Here is a 24,349-nt window from a genome sequence, read left to right on the forward strand (position 1 = left end):
CTGGCGGTGTCGGCGCGTTGCGGCTTGACTAAGTAAACAGCCTTGACTAAGCCCTCTAACGATTTCAAAGTTGCTGGCAAACCCTAGGATATTCAAATATTGATCTTAATAAACTTATTCCTCAAAAATACTTAATTATCATTAAACATACACAAGACAAGTGTTACTATCTTATTGGGTCTATCTAAACCTTGTAATATAATAAATATCACCATCAATATCAGTCATATTAATCAAACCTTAGGTTAAAATTAATATTCTTAAACTATAGGTTAAACTTATAAAATCTACAAGTGTTACTACGAGTGTGTAACTAAATCCCGGTCTGAACCAAAATCCACAGTCATAAAAATACCACAACTATTACTATTGCTACTACTATCTAACTAGCTAAGTAAAGTTCTTGGACTCTACAATTCTCCCCTACTAAAAAAAATTTCGTCCTCAAAATTTACTTATCAAATAACTCCGGATACCGGCCTTGCATGTCCTCCTCCAACTCCCACGTTGCCTCTCGTTCAGAACTATTATTCCATAGGACTTTGACTATAGCAATGCTCTTGGACCGTAACTGCGTCACCCCCTATCCAGGATGCTAACCGGTCGTTCCTCGTAACTCAAGTCTTTCTGGAGTGTTATCGTATCGCACTTGAGGACGTGAGATGGGTCTGACACATACTTGCCTAGCATCGAGATGTGGAACACGTTGTGGCTATTTTCTAGGGCTGGCGGTAGGGCTAGTCTATACGCAACTGCTCCCACTTTGTCCAATATCTCAAAAGGACCTATAAATCGGGGACTAAGCTTGCCTTTCTTCCCAAACCGCTTTACACCTTTCATAGGAGATATCTTCAGGAAGACTTGATCTCCGACCTTGAATTCCACATCGCGTCGCTTGGCATCCGCATAGCTTTTCTGACGGCTTTGAGCAGCAAGCATACACTGTCTAATAAGCGCTACTGCTTCTTGAGCTTGTCTAACAGCTTCAGGACCTAGAACCTGCCTTTCTCCTACCTCATCCCAATGCAACGGTGATCGACACGTTCTTCCATATAGAAACTCATAAGGTGCCATCCCAATCATTGAATGGTAGCTATTGTTGTGGGAGAACTCTATCAGCGAAAAGTACTTATTCCACGATCCTCCGAAATCAAGTACACAAGCGCGCAACATATCTTCTAAAATCTAAATCGTACGCTCGGACTGCCCGTCTGTCTGAGGATGAAAAGATGTACTAAGACTTAACTTAGTACCCATAGCTTGCTATAAACTTCCCCAAAATCTTGATGTAAACATTGATCCTATATTCGACACTATTGTCTTGGGGATTCCATGCAACCGTCCAATCTCTTTGACATAGATGTCTGCATATTGGTCTGCCGTGTATGAAGTCTTAACAGGCAGGAAATGAGCCGACTTGGTTAGTCTATCTATTACTATCCAAGCGGAATCATGCTGCTTATTCGTTCGTGGCAAACCTGTCACGAAGTCCATAGCTATATCATCCCACTTCCATTCTGATACGCTAAGCGGTTGCAATAAGCGTGCAAGCCGCTGATGTTCTGCTTTCACTTACTGGCATACTAGACACTTGGACACAAACTCTGCTATGTCCTTCTTCATCCCTGGCCACCAATAGATTGCCTTAATGTCACGAGTCATCTTGGTCGACCCTGGGTGAACTGAGTACGGGGTACTGTGCGCTTCTTCTAGAATCGTCTTCTTAATCCTTTGATCATTTCGCATGCATACCCAATTCTTATATCTCAATAAACCTTGACTAGATATTGAGAAATCTGTAGTCTTGCCTTCTCTGACTACATCCATATGTGCTACAAATGTGTTGTCATGTCCCTGCCCAATCCGTATATCTTCTAGCAGATTTGACTGGATAGACAAGTTAGCCAGCTTGCTGACAACTACTTCTACTGTTGTCTCTAGAACGTCAGCATACGTAGTATTCCCTGAGTTTGCTAGCTTAACCCCTATCTTGATCTTCGGTCAAAGTTCTCTAACGAACTTAGACACCCTCAGATAGTCAGTAGGAACCATTTCTGGAGAAAACTTAGCTAGGCGGTCGAACTGACGAGCGTACTCTGCCACTGATAAACTACCTTGCTTCAAGTTGGTGAACTCCTCAACTCTTGAAGTGACTACAGCCGAATTGTAATACTTCTTGTGGAACAGCTCCAAAAATCGAGTCCATGTCATGGTGGCAACATCATGCGATTGCTGGACCAAGTCCCACCATATTCTGGCATCCTTCTTTAGCAAAGACGAGACGCAGGATATACGGTCCGCGTTATTGAGATTCATGTGCATCAGAATTGGCTCCACATTCCTTAGCCACTCTTCCGCCTCAAAGGGGTCTATAGACCCTTCGAAGTTTGGAGCGTGCTGCTTGCGGAACCTCTCATAAACTAGCTCCATGGTTGTACTGGATACAGCGCGTAATTCGCCACTGGCCATCCCCCATATGAACCAACTTGTTGGGGGTGCTGTGGCCATTTGATGTGGCTATGCCTGCGGTGGAGGCTGAGTCTGGGGCTGAGCCTGTTGTCATTGTTGCTGCAAAAGTTCCTCGACTTGTTGTCGCAGTCTGGCAATCTCCGCAGTGTTGTCAGCTGGTGGTGTCGGTGCGTTGCGGCTGGCAGTAGCACGCACTCCCCTTCTGCGAACTGGAGGGGCTTCATTGTTCAGTGGAGCAGTGTTGGAGGCGTTTCCGTTGGTGCGTGTAGATCTTCGGAGTGACATCGCAGTAGAGTTCTAACAGTTGAAAGAAACATGTTAGAACTTTACCTAATAGGCTCTAAGGCAAAACTTATTCTAAAACAAACATATCTCGGACCTATTGATTATGACTTCTTATGAAAATTATATAAGTCTTCTTTATTATTAGAGTGGGTTTCTATACTTGGAAAAACAAGCCATCTTTATTTTCTAAGTTTGTTTCTATTCATCCTATATGACTTAATTCTCAAGCTCGAAACTCATCTTTGTTCCAAAGTTAACCATATTGAGGGAGGGTTGGGATCAGTAAAATCGTTCCCACTACTATGGCCCCCTAACTCTCAATATAGAAACTTGGTTCATTGATTTGTATCCACCCTCACCGAACTTAGTCATTATTTATTTTTATTATGATTGCGAAATAAAAATCAAACTCATACATGATAACAAAATAACATGATATTTATTTGGAAAAGAGTTTTTCACTAATTACAACCATAAAACAAACAATAAATAAAACAAACAATGAAACTAACTATTCTAAAAATCAGGATCTTCTACATCCGATCCTTCATCTAGCATATCATCATCTAACTCTTCATAGTCTTCATTATCATGTGCCTCAAAATTTCCTCGAGGAAGGTTCGTAAAAATCCTATGCTTTTGCTCATTTGTAAACTGAAATTCTGATTTTGAAGTGAACCTAATTAAGAGAAAGTAATATCGCGTTGCTACTGGCAGTTCATCTTCATCATCCATTGTTTCCCATATTTCCTCTAAGACTGCAATTACGGGATGAAAATCTCTAAATAGTCTAATTACTAAAACGTATTGTTCCGTTGCTCTCATCATGATCTGCTTAGACTTTTGAAGGTGACCTATTTCCCTGTGGAACAAAAGCAGTCTCCGAGTGATTCTTTATAGTGTTCCTACGGTGTTTCTCGGTTATCTAATTCTCTTTAAAGCCTTAATGGCTCGGATATCCTCATAGGTTAATGCTCCGTTCATTCTTAACTGAAAACATAAATGCTAAAATCGTTAGCTATACATATAAGCATAATAACTATAACTTAAATCCTTACTTGGCGGTCAGATTCGGAGCTTTGAGTGTGTGTATCGAGGAGAACTTCATGCGAATGAACCGTTGCTCTGATACCAACTGTAACAACCCAACTATTCTAGACTTTGGACCATTAATGACTACTATACATAGGCACTAATCTTTAAGAAAACTCACAAGTGAAATAATCATAACTTCATTAAAACTTGTAAAACAAATGTTAAACTACATAAAATTTAAAGTAGGATATGGGATCCCATTGTTTTTAAAATAAAAACATAACATAACTTTAAATAAATGGGTTACAAAATAAAGTGCGGAAAATACATATAAAGTATAATTTTCAAAAGACTAGGAAGCGACTTCATCCTCGAATCGAACGCTCAATCCATCGATTCCATCCTGCCTCAATACACAACCCCCAAGCTGTCAAGAACCTTTCCACCACCATAGTTATTTTCTTGCACATATAAACATAAAGGAATGAGCCTAATGTCCAGCAAGGAAAATCTAACAACATAAATCATATACATAAAATTCATATCTTATGCTAAAAACATACCATAAACATATACCATAAGCGTATCATAAACATATGTCATATATACTATAATGCTACAATGGCCATCATACTACTTGGGGCTTGTTAACTAATCAAGTCATATGCCCATTAGATTTGTGGGGCTTGCTAGCTAAGCAAGTCATATGCCCATAAATTTATTGGGGCTTGTTAGCTATACAAGTCATATGCCCAAGTCTACCAACATACATACTATAACATTTCATAACACATAAGATAACATATAACATATAAAATACTATCCTATTTTCCTTACCAATATACCGGGATATGAGAACAGAATCGGGACTTTGGAACACTCCTAAAAACCATCAAAGAAAGGTGAGTATACTAAAGAAAAAGGGATGAAAAGAATGAAAGAACTATACCATCGAAAAGATACTTACCAAGAATTTTACATTCAAGATCTTAGATTGCCTAACCAAAATAGAGAATATGAGTTAGGATTTTGAGTAGAAAAACTATAAGAATAACACAGAAAGGAACTAGAAGAAGGAATACCTCGAATGCTTCTATAATCGAACTACACCTCGAACCGAAATATACTATGAACCTTACTTCCCGAGTGTTTATTAAGCTTATAAGAATAAAGCTTATAACCCCAACCCAAGTGTTTATCACTCTAAAATAACCTAGTAGCTTGCAGACTCTGAACTTAGCTTGATGAATGGATAAATGGCTAGGTACTAGGTCCTATTTATAGAGTTCAAGAATGAAAAGATCTTCATTTAACTTGAATAAAATAATGGCTTTTTAATTGAAAAATATTTGAATTATCGTTCAGCAGAGGCTGAAGACTCGGTCAGAAAGATGTTGGACTTATCAAGAGGTTAAAGAATAAATTAAGCTCGGTTTCAAAAACATTTAAAAATCTGGTACATGAGTCGATATATCGCCCCTAGTAGGCGATATATTGCCTAGACCAATATGCCTGAGGCTCATCGATGTGGCCATGCGAAGTTACGTGTTTTTCGTATCCCCGCATGGCGATATATCGCCCCCTAGTGCTGCGATATATCGGCATACGCTGAAATATTATACACGTAATTGCACATTTTCAGCCTAATTTGAATTGAGTAAACAGCCTTGACTAAGTCCTCTAATGATTTCAAAGCTGCTGGCAGACCCTAGGATATTCAAATATTGATCTTAATAAACTTATTCCTCAAAAATACTTAATTATCATTAAACATACACAAGACAAGTGTTACTATCTTATTGGGTCTATCTAAACCTTATAATATAATAAATATCACCATCATTATCCGTCATATTAATCTAACCTTAGGTTAAAATTAATATTCTTAAACTATAGGTTAAACTTATAAAATCTACAAGTGTTACTACGAGTGTCCAACTAAATCCCGGTCTGAACCAAAATCCACAGTCTTAAAAATACTACAACTATTACTATTGCTTCTACTATCTAACTAGCTAAGTAAAGTTCTTGGACTCTACATCCAAGCAGCCTTTTACTAAAGTGTGAAGGAATTTTGAGTCCTTAGAGTTATCGGAAAAAAATTTCAAGTCTTCCAAACCATCTATTCAAGATCCACCAAAGTTGGAATTGAAGCCTTTGCCTAGTCATTTGAAGTATGCTTATTTGGGGTGTGAAGAGACTTTTCCGGTGATTATTTCTGCATTGTTGGGGGTTGATAAAGAGATTATGCTGCTGGATGTGTTGAAGAAATACAAGAAGGCTATTGGTTGGACTATCGCTGATATAAAGGGTATAAGTCCTTCACTTTGTATGCATAAGATTTTGCTGGAAGATTCCTGTAGCAATTCTATTGAACAACAACGAAGGCTTAATCCCATTATGAAGGAAGTGGTAAAAAAAGGAAGTGATTAAGTGGCTTGATGCTGGTATTATATACCCAATCTCAGATAGTTCATGGGTCAGCCCGGTTCAATGTGTTCCCAAGAAAGGGCAAGTAACGGTGGTAGCTAATGATAACAATGAGTTGATTCCCACAAGGATGGTGACAGTTGGCGTGTTTGTATGGATTATCGGAAGCTAAATAAAGCAACAAGAAAAGATCATTTACCGTTGCCTTTTATTGATCAAATGCTTGACAGACTAGCAGGAAAGGAGTATTATTGCTTTTTGGATGGGTATTCAGGCTACAATCAAATTTCTATTGCCCCTGAAGATCAAGGAAAAACTACGTTTACCTGCCCATATGGGACATTTGATTTCACAAGGATGTCCTTTGGGTTCTGCAATGCACCCGCTACATTTCAATGTTGTATGACAACTATTTTTTCAGATATGGTGGAGAAAACTCTTGAGGTGTTCATGGATGATTTTTCGGTGTTTGGTGAATCTTTTGATGCTTGTTTGGCTAATCTTGAGAAAGTGTTAGAGAGGTGTGAAGAAACAAACTTGGTGCTTAATTGGGAAAAGTGCCATTTTATGGTGAAAGAAGGCATTGTATTGGGTCATCAGATTTCTAACAAGGGCATTGAGGTAGATAGAGCTAAGATTAAAGTTATTGAGAAGTTGCTACCACCTACTTTAGTCAAGGGAATTAGAAGCTTTTTGGGGCATGCAGGTTTCTATAGGTGGTTTATAAAAGAATTTTCAAAGATCTCCAAGCCCTTTGTTCCTTACTTGAGCAAAATCGAGCATTTGAGTTCACTAAGGAGTGTCAAGAAGCATTTGTGACTTTGAAGAAAGCTCTTATCACCGCACCCATCATTGTAGCTCCGGATTGATCTTTTCCTTATGAATTGATGTGCGATGCTAGTGACTTTGTTGTTGGTGTCGTGCTTGGGCAGCGAAAAGAGAAGGTGTTTCATTCCATTTATTATGAAAACAAGACATTAGCCGATGCTCAATTGAACTATACCGCCACCCAGAAAGAACTTTTGGTGGTGGTGTTTGCTTTTGACAAGTTTAGAGCTTATCTTGTGGGGACTAAAGTGGTGGTTTACACAGATCATTTAGCAATTCAGTACCTAATTGCCAAGAAGGATGCTAAGCCAAGACTTATTCGATGGGTGCTTCTTCTTCAAGAATTTGACTTGGAAATTCGGGATTGAAAAGGAATGGAGAACCAAGTGGCTGACCATTTATCTAGACTTGAGGCTGCTAGTGAAAAGCAAAGTGAAGGGCCTATTAAAGAGACATTCCCCGATGAGCAATTGTTGGTTGTGAACCAAGTCGCTACACCATGGTACGCTGATTTTGTCAATTATTTTGTGAGTGGGTTACAACCACCTGATTTGAATAGGCGGCAGCTCAAGAAATTCTCTCATGATGTGAGATTTTATTATCGGGATGAGCCTTATTTGTACAAACAATGTCCATATAGAATCATGAGGCGTTGTGTGCCTGAGGATGAAGTTTCAAGTATACTAGAGCATTGTCATTCAGCTCCTTATGGTGGATACTTTGATGGGCAGCTAAGATTTTTCAATCGGGGTACTATTGGCCTTCTATTTTCAAGGATGCTCATGAATTTGCTAAAAGATGTGATCGATGCCAACGTGTTGGAAATATATCAGCAAGGAATGGAATGCCTTTGAATTGCATCCTTAAACTGGAATTGTTCGATGTTTGGGGAATCAATTTCATGGGGCCATTTCCACCGTCATTCAGAAATTTGTATACCTTTTGGCGGTTGACTATGTCTCTAAGTGGGTTGAAGTAGTGGCAAGTCCTACCAATGATTCCAAAGTGGTTATGAAGTTCTTACATAAGCATGTTTTCACCCGCTTTGGCACTCTAAGGGCGCTCATAAGTGATGAAGGCACCCACTTTGTGAACAATATTTTGGCGCTTTGTTAGCCAAATATAGTGTGAAGCACAAGATTACTACAACCTACCACCCTCAAAAAAATGGTCAAGCATAAATATCCAATAGAGAGATCAAATGAATTCTAGAGAAAGTGGTGCATCCTAGTAGAAAAGATTGGTCTCAAAGATTGGATGATGCTCTTTGGGCCAATAGAACGACTTTCAAAACCCCTTTGGGAATGTCACCATATCATTTGGTTTTTAGGAAAGCTTGCCATTTTCTCGTTGACTTGGAGCATAAGGCATATTGGGCCACTAAGAAGTTGAATATTGATCTCCAAGCTGCTGGAGAAGCTCGAAAATTACAATTAAATGAGTTGAGGTTTTTCTCCTATGAAAATACTAAGTTGTATAAGGAGAAAACTAAGAGGTGGCATGACCAGAAAATTCAAGCTCGAATCTTTGAGAAGGGGCAGCAAGTGTTACTCTTTAACTTGCGCTTGAAACTATTTCTTGGCAAATTGAAATCCCATTAGTCAGGCCCATTCACCGTGGTGAAAGTTTATCCCTTTGGAGCAGTTGAAGTTCGAGAAGATCAATCCGGAAGGGAGTTTAAAGTGAATGGGCAGCGCTTGAAGCATTATTGGAGAGGTGAGATCGACCACGAGAAGACCTCTATCACTTTGGAGGATCCTTAAAGTAGTTGTTGTTTTGGGTTGTCAAGTGATTCAAGCACTAACTATAAGACAACCCAAAAAGGCAGAAGTGTAAAATAATATGTATAAAAATATATATATATATATACAAAATATATAGTATACATATACAAATATATATATGTAGTTGTTTTTTTTTCTAAGTTCTTTTAGTTCTTTAGTTTTGTTAGTTTAATTTCACGTGATTGTGTTATTTTTGGAAGTGGTGTTACGTTTGTTCTTGTATTTCAGGGGTTAAAAGGTGAAACAATGGTATTCTGGAAGTAAGTTCTGGATCTAATGGTTTTGCTCACTTTTTGCTTCAGCAAGCAGAGAGCAAAAATTTATGAAAAAAAGAGGGGTTCCGTCAAAAATTTTGCTGAGGAAATTTTTTGGCAATTTGGAGCAGGCACAAGTCTAGGGCGTGGTTTTGTTCAGAGAGGAAAAAGGAAAAAATATATAATACTATATATATATATATATACAAATAACTCCCATATTTAAGGAGACCTAACCCGATTGCCTTAAGTTCTTTCGTGCCTCTGTCATTTTCCATAGCCACCATCACCACAAATTCCACCCTCACCACCATCATCCCCTCCTTTCACCACTATACCCGAACCTCACAAACCACCAGTGTCGAACCATTTCGAGCGCCCTGCGCGTGCACCGTGCAAGCCCTCTCTCGCGCACTCAAGGCACCACAAATCCAAAACACCCAAGCGCGATTAACATTCACGTGCCACTCCTAGGCACAATTCCGCCTGTGCCATCTAGCCCATCAACCCTTGTACTCCGAGCGCCTAGGCGCCAAGCTTGGCCACACGCGACCCACCCCCTCGGAACCCAGGTGCAACTCAATTCGCGCGCCACGTAGAGGCGCCACCAATCCCGTAGCCCTGCCTCGCTCCTAGCCCCATCCACCAGCATTTTTGCCCAAACAAATCTGATCCCAGGCGCCTCCAAGCCAGCACCGAGCAAGAATCAGACCGAGCCAAGCGCACCTTAGCTAGCTCCGAGTGTCAGCAAGACCCATGCTCTCTCGGTCTAGCCTTCCTATTTGGGTACTCATTTCCTTGCTCCTGTTTATTGTTGTGAATATTGTTGGGTGTTGGGATCTTTGCTAGCGAGCTTTTGATTTTGGGGGCAGCCATTGGAAATTTTTTTGAGAGTGTTGTTCAGGTTATTGTTGTATTGCTCTGTTGCCACTCTCCTCATTAATAAGCAGTGTATTTGGTGTTTGGGTGCTTGGTTTGCTGTGTTGCAGATTTGTGATCTAGCTAGTCCCTTTTTGACCAATATGTCCACCAAAACAATAGCTCAGAAAAGGAAATCCAAACCACCCTTTACCCCACCACCAACCAAAAAGACTTCTACTGCCCTAAAAATTACCCCACCACCAACCAAAAAGAGTACCATTGCCCCAACCACTACCACATCACGATCAACCTCACCAACCACTGTCAATGACTCTACCACCATCACTAGCAAACCATCAACCAAAACACCAACCATCCCTAAATCCAAAAAGCCAGCCAAACCCGCATCAGCCGCACCTCCACCCAAGCCACAAAAGACTACCACTACCACAAAGGCTTTGCCTAAGCCGAAACCTACTGTTGCACCGACCCCAAAGACCAAGAAAAATCCAATTCCTTCAGTACCCTCTCAGAAATTTGCTTCTACTCAAGCCAAGGAGAAATATGAATCCATTAAGAAAAAGAAGTTGCTCCCTGAAAAAGGTTTTTTGCCTACTACTGTTGTGGTGCCAGCCTTCCTCATTGAAGTCATTGAGAAGCACAATTAGGAAACCTTCTATAAAAAACCAGAGCCTGCTATCATTCCATTAGTGCGTGATTTTTACGCCAACATGGTGTCCTATGAGAATTCTGAAGTGGTCGTTAGAGGTAAGGTTGTTTCCTTTTTTGGTGATGCTATTAACTCTGTGTTTGGGCTAGACAGCTTGGAGTGTGCTATTTATAATGATATGGTAGTGGCCCCTGCACCATAAAATTTTAACAAGGAACTGCAGCTTGTTGCATCTCCAGGCGCTCAATGGTGTGTTTCTTCCAGCGGTGTGCGTACATTATTGCACACCTCTGTGTGACCTGAAGCTGGAGTGTGGTTGCATTTCCTTAAATTTCGTTTTTTTCCAACCACACATGACACTACGGTGTCCAAAGAGCGGGTGTTGCTGCTGTATTGTATGTTGGTCGGCTTTAGTATCGATGTGGGCAAGTTGATCACAAGACAAATTGTTAGTTGTTCCAAAAAGAAGAAGGACAAGTTATTCTTTCCATCGCTCATCACTCAGTTGTGCCTTAGAGCTAGGGTTCCTTATGATTCCAGTGAGGATGTACTCTTCGAGCGCCGTGACATTGATTTCCTCACTCCTGTTCAAAGCCGAGAGCCTGTCTCTGAACATGGCCCATCCACCGAGCCTCCGCCAGCACCTCCACTTGCTCCCCCACTCGCAGACATCCTTGCTCAGCAGCGGGAAATTCTTGGGCAGCTGGTGTCTCTTGAAACTCAGCAGCAAGCATACTGGAAATATGCCAAACAACGTGATGCAACATTAATCAAGTCCCTTTAGTGAAATTTTACCTGGCCTACTGCTGCCTTCCCTGCATTCCTCAGCTCCATTTTAGAGAAGTGGGCAGCTCCGGTTGTTCAAGATGACCTTATTCCTTAGGATGCCAATTCCGAGGAATAGGCGCGGGGAGTATCTTTAACCCAGTTTTTGTTCTTTACTTATTTTCTGTTTTGGCTTGTCCTATTTTCTTCTTTCAGTAGTCTATTGTTTAGTTTTTATTTAGTTTTGTCTTACTGTGTATAGTGTCCTTGTCTTGTTGTTTGGTTGCTCTTTTGAGGATAATATTTATTTTGTGTTAGTGTTTAACTAGGGGGCTTGATGACGATCTTGAAAAGCTACAAAAATATAATAAATCTATGTTGAAGTTGAATATCTTTCTTACTTAAGTTTTAAACTAAATTCGTTGGGTCTGAATGTTGCTAGCAATTGATTGATGAGAGTGTTTTTCCTTTTAGTGTGTGCATAGCTTGATTAAACATTTTTGAGACCCTAGAAAGAGCTAGTTTCTTGTGAGAGCTAAAGTTTCTAGAATTACTTAGTGATTTTCCTTGAGGCGAAATCCTAGACAACACCACACCAATGATATGATTTAGGCCATCCTTGGACCATTTGAGCCTTTGAAGCCTACCTTTTATGCATTTTTCCCTAGTCACCCCATTGAGCTTAAGTGTCATTTTCTTGTTTAGCCGTTTATTAACCTAGCTTTATATATATATATATAATCACCTATTTTCACCACGCCCTTTAGCACCTTGATATTTATAGGATTTATTTGTTGTTGTATTTTAGGGGAGTTGAGTGGCATAGAGAATGCGAGAGGCATTGGGTGAGCATTTTTCATTTTCTTCTTTTGCTTGTTTTCAACATTGGGGACAATGTTGATTTTAAGTTTGGGGCGAGAGTGTATTCTCATTTTATTTGTTCTCTTGCCACTAGTTGTTTATTTTCATTCTAAAAAAGGAAATTAAAGAGTGCACTCCCTTGCATCAAAGCAAAGTGTAAAAAAAAATCAGAAAAGAAAAAGGATACCAAAAGTAATTATGTGTGTAAATAAGTTTGGGGTTGTAACTCTTCAAATAAAAGAAAATTTTGTTTTAGTTTTTTGTCTTTGTATGTTAGTAATATAGGCTAGTGGCAAGATTTATATTTTGTTGTGGGGTGTTCTTTGGGGAAATTAGTGTGTGAATTGATTTAGGTCATAGAAAGATTGAGGTGCTTAGGATGATTCAAGCCAAAATTAATATCTCTTATCCTACCTTCACCCTAGCCTATCATTACAAGCTTGATAAAGTCCTATTGATCTTTGGTGTGGTGTTTGTCTACATTAGTGGAGAGGGAATCACTAAGTAACTTATGGAGGCATTATTTAAGTTTGGGACCAAGGTCTAACTTGATTTTTGGTGATTGAAAATGTTTGGGAAAAGCTATGCGTGCACTAAAGGGTGAAACACTTGACTCATATTTTGATAGCAACATTAATGCTTGAAGAATTTGGTTTAAAGCATGTGTAAGACTTAAATTCAGCTTCTCTTATTCAAAATAAAATTCCCGAGAGCCTTCCCATTTTTACCATTGGCAAAGAAAAGGTTATCCTCATTTGTTGTGTCTTGTTCTTGTTCTTGTTGTTTAGTTTATCTCTTTTGTGTCTTTTTGTTATCTTTTAGATTCATCACTCGAGGACGAGTAATGTCGTAAGTTTGGGGGTGTGATAACTCTTAAATAAAGAGTTATTTCATGCACTTTTGAACTTATAAATGTGGAAAAATTGATAGTGATGTTAGTTTATTATTAGCTTTTGTAACTAACTTTTGAGTTTTTATGATCTTAGTTAAGTTTAGTTGTTTTTGTAGTTTTTGATAGCTAATGGGTTGAAGACAATAGTTTCATGGATAGATATTTGTACAAAGACTGAAACTAAAGTTGTGAAACTATCTGAGTTTAATTTTGATTGCTGAAATAGCAGGTTTGCGGTAGTAAAGCAGATTTTGCTGAAGCATTTTGATCAGGTTGCTTTTGGACATATATGCGTGCTTGGAAATTCAGAGGGTGAGATGAAATAGTGGCTGAGGTGAAAATACAGAAAGCATGAGTCAATATTAGAAGTAAATGTCAAAGGAAAGAACAAAAGAGACCCACGTATATACAAAAAGGATGGGCAATTTTGTACTTGGATGGCCAAATTGGGAAACCTAGAGGTACTTAGAGAAGGGTCAGCCGCATATGGAGGGAGTTTTCCATGTTTTGGGAAAGAAAAGCAAGAAAGAGAGGAAGAAAAACCAGAAATCAAGGAAGAAGAGGAGGAGAATGCATATACAAGCTCAATCATCAATTGGATTTGTTCTTTCTCTTGTTTCTAACTTCATTTTATATTCTCTAGTTTGATTTCTACTCTGAATACTTATGGGCTGTATTGAATTTGGATTAATGCTCTTTAACTCAGCCATGAACTAATTTTTGTGTGGCTTGAATTGTTGATGAACCCTATGTTATAGTGTAGTAAATTCTTGCATCTTATTTTAGTGAAATCACTCTTGTTTCATTCAAGTGTATTTATTGTTAATCTCTTGTTGTTGTTTGGCCAGCAATGGCAAGATTGTTTAATTATGTTTAATGCTGGAAGGATTAAATATAATGGAAAGAACTTGGATGACACAGGTCATAATCTATGTTAGGTTATGTTAGTAAGTAACATAGGGATGTGTTATTTGCCTTTTGTAACTTTTGAAAATTGAACCTTGAATTTGTATTCTTAAAATTTGGTTTGACATAGGAATATGTTTAATTAGGTAAAATAATTAATATCATAAATTTTTTGAAAGTTTTATGAGTTTTTATTGAATTCTTGTTAACTTGGGAGTTTTGCTAAAATGTTGCTGCCCAATCCGTTCAATATAATTAACATAGGGGGAATTAATAATTCAAGTCCATTTTACAATTCTCGTGTTTCTTCCAAATTACTTTTTTTAGTTCAGTTTTATTTTTAGTATTTTTATTTTTTTAATATTTCGTTTAGCTTACGAACAACCCATTTAATTGTCAATATCTTTAAGTTGTTTAGTAATTGTTTTGCCTATTTTTCTATTTTGCAATCTCTGTGGAGACGATTTACTTATCACTATATTACTTGTGTGACTACGTATACTTGCGTATTTAAATCAATGAATTGTTCACAACACATTCATAGAAGTAAACACTTTCTTTTTTGAATGACTATAGTAAAGTCCACCCCGAGTGCCTTTAGGATATCCAACAAACATGCAAACTTCGGTTCGCGGTTCTAGTTTTCCTTCTTTTTCCTCAGGACAGACTTTGCACCGAACATGTCTTGAAGCTGATCCATGATTTGGTAGGCCGTCTCGACATTCTCCATATTTGTCTTGAGAGTGTCGACCATACTAGTCAACATGTAGTATTGTGCCTTGTTATTAGTGGCCTGTCAATGCTCATATTTGTCTCTTACAGACTTGGGAGCTCCTTCAGCTGGAACTTCTGGGGATTCCTCAGTCATGACGAACTTTGCGTTGTCACCAATCAACACTATGTTGATATTCTGCTTCCACTGAAGGAAGTTTTCTCCAGTGAGTTTCTCCATAGAAAGTTCAGAAAGGATGGGAGTAGACACAGTCATACTTAAAACTACCAATTATCAATAAAATAGAAATCAATCACTTTTGCTCAGTAAGACTTCTATTCACTCTAATTTCAAGAAATAACACAACATATACAATAATAAATATGTAAGATATGGAAAAAAAATACCAAAATAATCATATCTCTATTTCTCTAGGTTTTTAACTATTCTATGATATTGTTGTCCCGGTTGGCGAGAGTAAAAAAATATCATTACTTAAATAGAGTTGTAAACTCATTTAATAATGGACACCATTATTAAAACCTTACTATTCGATCAAAATAAGAAAACAAAATCTCTTATTTTATGAGCCAGACCCATGGTTTCGATAATCAATAGATTTAGTCATAGTAGTCACCATAGGGATGAGTCTAGTAAAATTTGACCTATAATTATCTATCTTTCGAAATCTAACCTTGTCAAAATAACTAATGAACACCTTTCGTAGGGGGACGAATCAAAGCGTCTCGAGGCCCCACTAAGTTAATGACCTTGTTAAAAAAAATGGTAGAGATCGAATATAAATTATTAAAATAAGCTCATTATAAAGATAGTATTTTTATTATTAATTTTCAAAAATTAATGAATATGGTTCCCCAAAAAATTGTAAAATTAAATTTTTAAAACCAAAGTCATATAATTTTCTATTAATTCTAAAGTGTCACATTGAAACAAATTAAATTAAACTATAATTAATTTATTGCTAATCAATATTTAGGTTTAACTATTATTATGAACATATACAATTAAATCCAACTCAGGCAAATGAGCCTTAACAATTGGACTTGTATGGATGAGGGTTAGGTCCAGTATGTCGTTCCCACTACTAATGCCCCTATACTTCCATACAAGGTCCAAAAGACAGGAATTTAAACCTTCGTTTTATTGATTATTATTAATTGATTAGACCCACTATAATCATGCAAAGCAAATGGACCTTCACAAGTGGAACCACCCACAAAAGAGGTATTTAAACTTTACATTTTCTAATGGGCCCAAATAAAACTTATCATTTTTTGAATGTTTTATTTAGCAAAATCCATATATTTAGCAAACATATGGGCCACTATAAGTTGGAAAAGCTTATACAGGATCTTGATTTATTTTCACGTAGATTTATTATAAAACAAATTAATATGAGATAACCTAGAAGATGTTTCTAAAATTGAATTCAAAGAGAAAAAAATACAAGAATACTTACAGTATAAGCAGCGGAATGAAAGAGTCCTTCCTTCAGTTTCTCTAACTCTTGTATCCTCTCTGTCGTAGAGTATTATTAAGAAACTGAACCGATCTTCTATTTTCTTCACAACCTTCCAATGTATCCTTAGAATCACCTAGACTAGTGTGGGCAATTCTCAACACATGAGATAGATATAGAGAGAAGAAGACAAAATAACAAAGAGGCTTAGAAAAGGACTTACGTTTAGAGAGAATCTAAAACTATCAGAAAACCAGTGATTAAACTTATCTGTCGTCTCAGAATTCTGAACTTCTGACTTCTCTCTAAGCACTCCTTTTATAGACTCAATTTGTCCATTTAATTTAATTAAAAATCAATAAAATAATAGCCAATTTGAAGCCCTAGGTCGAAATTATCATGGGCTTTAGGCCCATGAAATTTCTCATTTGATTATAACCCCATTGGACTTAAAAACAAGACTTGTATTATTTTCTATTGATTTAATTAATTAAATAATCATTTAAACCCTTTATAAAATTAATTATTTATAATTTGAACCTTGATTTAAACTTATTTATTAATTCAGATACCAATTTATCTTAATTAATAAATCTGCCATAATTTCTCTTTTCTTCTCTAAATTACATAACTCCGTGAAACTATCCAAAATTGGCCTGGTCAACTTTGATAATTCTAATTGATAGTTAAATCAATTAATTGAGACAATCTAGATGATTTTATCCAAGGTACAATGGGGACCATGGGCCTATGAAATAAAGCTCCAAAAAGTTATCATAAATCTAACAAATAAATTTACTAACTTATTAATTCCTCGTGACTCCACTATAGACTCGGAATTGCACTCTTGAATTCATAGAATGCTCTATAAAAAATATAGATACACTAATAATTATCCATTGTTACAACCATACTTTTTACTCAATCCTCTATAGATGGTCTATAATGAGATATGACTAAAATACCGTTTTACCCCTCATTGTATTTTATCCTTAAAACACTTAGTTCCTTGTAAATGATATTTCAGTAAACTAATTTAATAACTTAAATGAGATCTCTATCATTTAACACCTTGAACCAAACTAAAAGGAAACTATCATTTCACTTCTTCATCAGAAGTTGTAGATGTTCATATCTACGATTAACACTCCCACTCAATTATACTATCGAGTTCCCAAGATGTAAGTATGGGCTAGTCCGTAGGGTAAGCTAGTAATGAACAAGTCAAAGAACTCAAATAATACAATCAGTTAGAATACTAACCACTCATAATTGAGGTTGAATTGACCTATGGTCAACTATATGATATGACTAGAATAGATAACAATGGTATGTTTACTTATCTTATCAACTGTCAATATCGATCCAGTCTGATGTAACAAATACATCCGATCTTTTCTACTTTGCTAATGTTCTGGAAAGAACATAACACTGTAATGTGTAAGTAGATCATATCGTAGATTGGCAAGTCAGTGTAAATCCTGTGCACTGACTAATCTTAGGACTAACTTATTTTGAACATATAATCATATTTATATTCCACTTTGATTACGTCACTATAAATAAGATTAGCTATATGCTCGGGATTTAATATAAGTTTATATTAAATAAATAATCATGAAAATAAAACATGTGAGCAAAGTGATTGACCAAGTCAAAAAATGATTTCTATTCTTTTATTGATAATAAATGAGATTACAAAGAATTTGGGTTTTAATTAGGGCATAAAGCCCCAACGAACTCCCACTTGCACTAATTGAAACTAATGCCTTAATTCTACTATTTCCTTGATATGCTTATGAAATGTAGCTTCTGGTAGTGTCTTTGTAAATGGATCTGGAAGATTGTCTTCAGATGCAGTCTTCATAACCTTCACATCTCCCCTGGCCACATATTCTCGAATAATGTGATACTTCTTTTCTATATGCTTACTCCTCTTGTGACTTAGAGGTTCTTTCGAGTTGGCTATCGCTCCTGTATTGTCACAAAACAACACAAGCGGTTTATCTATTTTTGGAATAACACCAAGATCCGAATAGAACTTCTTTAGCCTGACTATTTCCTTAGCTGCTTCAAACGTGGCTATGTACTCAACCTCCATGGTGGAATCTGAGATTGCAGACTGCTTTACGCTTCTCCATATCACAGCTCCACCCCAAGAGTAAACACCATTCCAAATGTAGACTCCCTGTCATCGACATCAGTCTGAAAATTTGAATTGGTGTAGCCTACAGGGTTCAGAACACCACCCATGTAGACTAACATATAATCCCTAGTCCGTCTAAAATACTTCAGGATATGCTTAACTGCTATCCAATGTTCCGGTCCTGGGTTTGACTGATACCTGCTCACTACTCCCACTGCATAGCAGATATCTGGTCTAGTACACAACATGGCATACATCAGACTTCCAACTGCAGATGCGTAAGGAACTTTTCTCATTGCATCTTCCTCTTTAGGAGTCTGGGGAAACTGCTTCTTTGAAAGATGAATTCCATGGTGAGATGGTAGACACCCTTTCTTGGAATTTATCATTGAGAAGCGTTCAAGCACTTTGTCTATGTAAGCTGCTTGAGATACAGCTAAGAGTCTGTTCTTTCTATCCCTAATGATCTGGATACCTAGAACATAACTTGCTTCACCCAAATCCTTCATCTGGAATTGAGTGCTCAGCCAATTCTTCACATCCGATAATTTCTTAACATTGTTTCCAATGAGTAAGATATCATCTACATAAAGAACCAGAAATACCACTAATTGATTTGCCTTCAATTGGTAAACATAGGGCTCATCAATATTTTGTTCAAAGCCATAGGTCTTAATTATTTCATCAAACCTAAGATTCCAGGAACGAGAAGCTTGCTTAAGTCCATAGATGGACCTATTCAACTTGCACCTTCTTGTCCAGCTACTTTAAATCCTTCTGGCCGATCCATATAAATGACTTCGTCAAGCTTTCCATTAAGAAAAGTTATCTTGACGTCCATTTTCCAGATCTCATAGTTGAGAGCGGCTGCTATGGATAAGAGGATGCGAATGGATTTGAGCATGGCTACTGGACTAAAAGTTTCCTCATAGTCCACGCCTTCTCTTTGGGTATAACCCTTTGCCACTAATCGAGCTTCATAAGTCTCGATATTTCCATCAACACCTCGTTTCTTCTTGTAGATCCACTTGCACCCAATGGCCCTAAAGTCACTAGGTGCTTCCACAAGATCCCAGACAGAATTTGAGTGCATGGACTCCATTTCCTATTTCATGGCTTCGAGCCATAGTTCCTTTTCAGGGCTAGCCATTGCCTATTTGAAAGATAACGGATCATCATCACTAGTGTCACCAACAACCATATTAGTTTCACCATCCAAACCATAGCGAACTGGGTTCCTAGAAACCCTCCCACTACGACGAGGCTCCGTGACTGTTTGCTCAGGAACAGTGGTACTTTCTTCATTTAAATCGACTTGCGCCGGTTGGACATGAAGAGTGGGAATTTCATCATCAACTCGCGTTGATGACGATGGAACATTGGTTGGAGTCAATACTTTAACCATCTCCTCTAAAACTACTTTGTTGTGAGGCTTAAAGTTCTGGACATAGTCATTTTCCAGAAAAAGTAGCATTTGTAGAAGTAAACACTTTCTTTTCTGAATGATTATAGAAAATTCCACCCCGAGCACCTTTAGGATAGCCAACAAACTTGAAAACTTCAGTTTGTGGTTCTAGCTTTCCCTCCTTTTTCCTTAAGACGTGGGCGGGACACCCCCAGATTCTATAATGGCATAAACTAGGTTCACGACCATTCTAGCATTCTAAAGATGTTTTGGGGATTGATTTAGACGACACGACATTGAGAATGTCATTCGCAGTTTCAATTGCATGTCCCTAGAACGAAGTTGGTAGAGTTGAGTAACTAAGCATGCATCTAACCATTTCCAATAAAGTTCTGTTCCGGCGTTTTGCTACACCATTTTGTTGCAGAGTACTTGGGGCAGTAAGTTGTGATAAAATCCCAAGTTCAGTTAAATGATCTTGGAATTGCATATCCAAATATTCTCCTCCCTATCAGATCGCAAGATCTTTAACGTTTTACCTAATTGGTTTTGAGCCATTGCTAGGAATTCCTGAAACTTTGAAAATGTTTTTTATTTCCTATGCATTAGGTAAAGACACGAGTATCTAGAGTAATCACCAATGAAAGTGAAGAAATACTCAAAACCACCCCTGGCTTGTACATTCAAAGGTCCACAAACATCTGAATGCGCAAGACCAAGTGGTTCTTTGGCCCTATCATCCTTTGCAGAGAATGGCCGCTTGGTTAATTTGCCTTCTAGACAAGATTCACAGACAGGTAATTCACCTAAGGTGACTTCCCTCAAAGGTCCGTCCTTTGTAAGTCTTTGAATCCTATCATAGCCAATGTGACCTAGTCTCAAGTGCCATAAATACGTCATATTATTGTTATCGGTCTTTTGATGTTTATTGGTCCTAGGTTTAGCTACTTTGAATAAATCATTATTAAGAGCGAGGGGTTCGTTAGGTCGCAGAATATAAAGCCTGTTTTCCAAACATGCAATACACAATTGTGATCCATTGAAAGAAATAGATATATTAGAACTTGTGAAAGTCATAAAAATTTGTTCTAATTGCAACATGGAAACTGAAATTAGTTTTCTACTAAAATCTGGAATAAAAAATGTTGGAGATGTGCCCTGAAAGCATATGTAGTAGACATTGTTTTTATGAAATAAATAAATAAATTGAATTTGTTATGCATATATTTTATGGACTATATTATTCTATGATAATATTATGTAAATATCAGGAAAATTCCTAAGTTCATGAATGTAATCTCAAACACGTATTAGTATGAGAGGATTGTGTTTGAGATAAATGAACTTGAATAGTTCGCAGTAAAATAAAGTTATGGAATCTTTAGATTAATTACTGCAAGTACGGTCCACTAGTATTATGAATACATGTGATCTAGATCCGGATCACTAGTGTGGTAGGACACTTTAGTGGAGGTGCTTTATATATTAGAGAATATATAGAACTGGACCAGATATGTTATTAATACTTAGTTCAATACCGTTTCGAAGTATTAATTAAATATATCAACTGATGATCATATACAAATAGATCTTAATCCTGAGGTTACTATGAACTCCTGTTTATGTTATATGAGTTCTTTGATTCACTTGTTAGGGTCTGTCAGAATGATCAGGCTAAAAACTTTTGTTTTGGGAACTCATTAATATAGATGGCTGGGGACATAGTATACATATATGGAATCTATACCTTCTCGCAAGAGATTGAATGATGGTTCTCTTAAGGGTTGACTTTTGGGACTGAAAGGTTATTGAGCTCAAATTCATAATTTAGTTATGAATTAACCTTCACTAGTAGAGTCAATGGTACTTAAGGAAACAAGAGATAATTAAAAGGGTAAAACGGTAATTTTATTCCCGATTAATTATGAACCATTATTAGAGGGTCAAGTTGTATGCAATGATTAAATCAATGAACGCTTTATGATTATAAAGTACTCAGTAAATGAAATGTCTATAATTACAAGAGTTCAATCTCATATTTATAGTGGAATAATCATGAGATTAATAAATTAAGATTATTTAATTAAAGAGTTTAATTAATAATCTCAAATTTATTGGAGCTTGGAATTATAGGTCCATAGGGCCCCATAGCGGCTCTATCAACACTGTTCAAGGTAAGAGTTGATATGAAGGGAAAATAGTTTAAAGACATATTTAGGAAGAAATTTGTTCTTCAGGCCAAATATGCAATTATATGATAATGGTGATTAATTAATTAATTACAAATTAGTTGTAGTTAACCAAATTAAGTAATATTTAATTATTATATAATTTTCGAAATTATATTAAATAATTAAATTAATTTTCGAAATTTAATTAAATAATTAATTAATTATAATTTTTTGAAATTATAATAAATTAAATATTTAATTTTGAAAATTTGGGTTTAATTAATTAGTAGTTAAATATCTTTATTTGAGTGGGAGAAAATAATCTGATAAGTTCAAATTGGATTTGAATTTAAAAGATTAATATTTATTCAAATAATTAATTATATTTGATAATTAATTAAAAAGATAATTAATTTGAATTCAAATTTGAATTAGCTATCAGGTTGTTGGAACTTATCTGACAAAGTAATTTGAATAAATAATTAAATAAAATATGAAAAAATAATATCCCTAGAAATTAGGAAGCTACACGTTCACACACAGTCCAGGACTGTGTGTGGGGTGTAGGACAGTATTTTTCAGGGATGAGATTTTCAATTTTATTTATTTAATTAATGGATAATTCAAAAAATTGGTTTTTGGATTTTTTCATTAATGGAATAATTAATTGATTAATAAGTAAATTGTAAAATGGTTACAGATTTATTTTTAAATTTTGAATATTTTTTGTTAAGTAAGACTGATCAGATTATTATTCAAAATAAGAGAAGTGAGTGTAAGACAACTCAGAACATTCGCTCTGTGAAAAATAGAACGATAGTTTTCTCTCTCCCTGAAAATAAAGAACCAATTCTCAGGCATATTCTCTTGATCTCATGAGTTGAGTACATCAAGAAGAATCACAAATAAACTATCCTTCATTCTCTAAGTGCCCACACATTTCTTGAGGTGTAGAGATTTGGAAGATCTTGGTGTGAGTACGTGGGAGCGACTTGGATAGGAAGATCGTTCTAAATACGAGAAGATATCAAGGACACTTGATAGGCTTCAAGAGGTATGATTTCTATCACTATCTTGATTATGATTAATGTATGTATATTAATGGATCCGCATATTTAAAGGTAGTTTAAATATGTTACAAAAATTTTGTTGTACACTGGGCCAACCACACCACCTTTCCGCTGCGTATTAGGAAACTTGTTCCTAACAAAAAATACATCTTTTGAAATTAAGTATTTATTTCCGAACTTCAGACGAGCTCTTCCTCTAGCTTGGACCGCGATGAACACTCTGTTCCCAACTCTAAGCTTTAAGCCGCCTTCGTCCACTTCCTCCCTCGATTCAATAAGCTGTAAAGAGTTGCAAACATGGTTAGTAGATCCAGAATCAATAATCCAAACAGATTTATCATTCTCTAAAATACATGTTTCCAAGATAAATGAACTATAATCATTACCTTTGTTTTTAGCTGCTAGAAACTTGGGGCAATCTCGTTTCCAATGCCCCTTCTCTTTGCAGTGAAAACACTTATCTATACCTTTCTTGTTTTTCTTGTTCTTCCCCTTAGGCGTCTGTGCACTTGGTTGTGCACTCGTCTTTGTAGCCTTTGCAGGCTTGGGGTTTTTGTTTTGTCCACCTTTCCTCTTGTTTCCAGCTTTCGAAGATGAAGCTTGGTTAGCTTCAGCCTTAGCTGGATCATCAGCAGCAGCATCAGTTTTATTTTCTCCTCCTTTACTAGGTCCACCCATGATAGACTCGAAAGTCTGAAGCTCGTTCATGAGCTACATCAGACCATAGTTGAGTTTATCATGAACATGCAGACACAGTGCCATTCGAGCATTCATGGTGTCATCACGTATGTGCGGAGACGGTGCTATCCAAGCATTTACGGTGCCATTACGAGCATTGACGGTGCCATCATGAATGCTCGTTTTGGGATTCCTCAATCATGACGAACTCGGAGTTGTCACCAATCAACTCTATGTTGATATTCTGCTTCCAATTAAGGAAGTTTTCTCCAGTGAGTTTCTCCATCGAAAGTTGAGAAATGATGGGAATAGACACAAACACTACTTAACTTAAAACTACAAATTACCAATAAAATAGAAATCAATCACATTTGCTCAATAAAACTTCTATCCACACAAATTTCAAGAAATAGCACAACATATACCATAAAATATGTAAGATAAGAGAAAAAATACCAAAAACAATCATATCTATATTTCTTTAGGTTTTTAACTAATCTATGATATCCTTGTCCCGGTTGGCGAGAGTAAAAAAATGTCACTAGTTAAATAGAGTTGTTAACTCATTTAATAATGGACACCACTATTAACAACCTACTATTCGATCAAAATAAGAAAACAAAATCTCTTATATTATGAGTTAGACC

Source organism: Humulus lupulus, chromosome 7 (assembly GCF_963169125.1).
Source record: "Humulus lupulus chromosome 7, drHumLupu1.1, whole genome shotgun sequence".
NCBI lineage: Eukaryota > Viridiplantae > Streptophyta > Magnoliopsida > Rosales > Cannabaceae > Humulus > Humulus lupulus.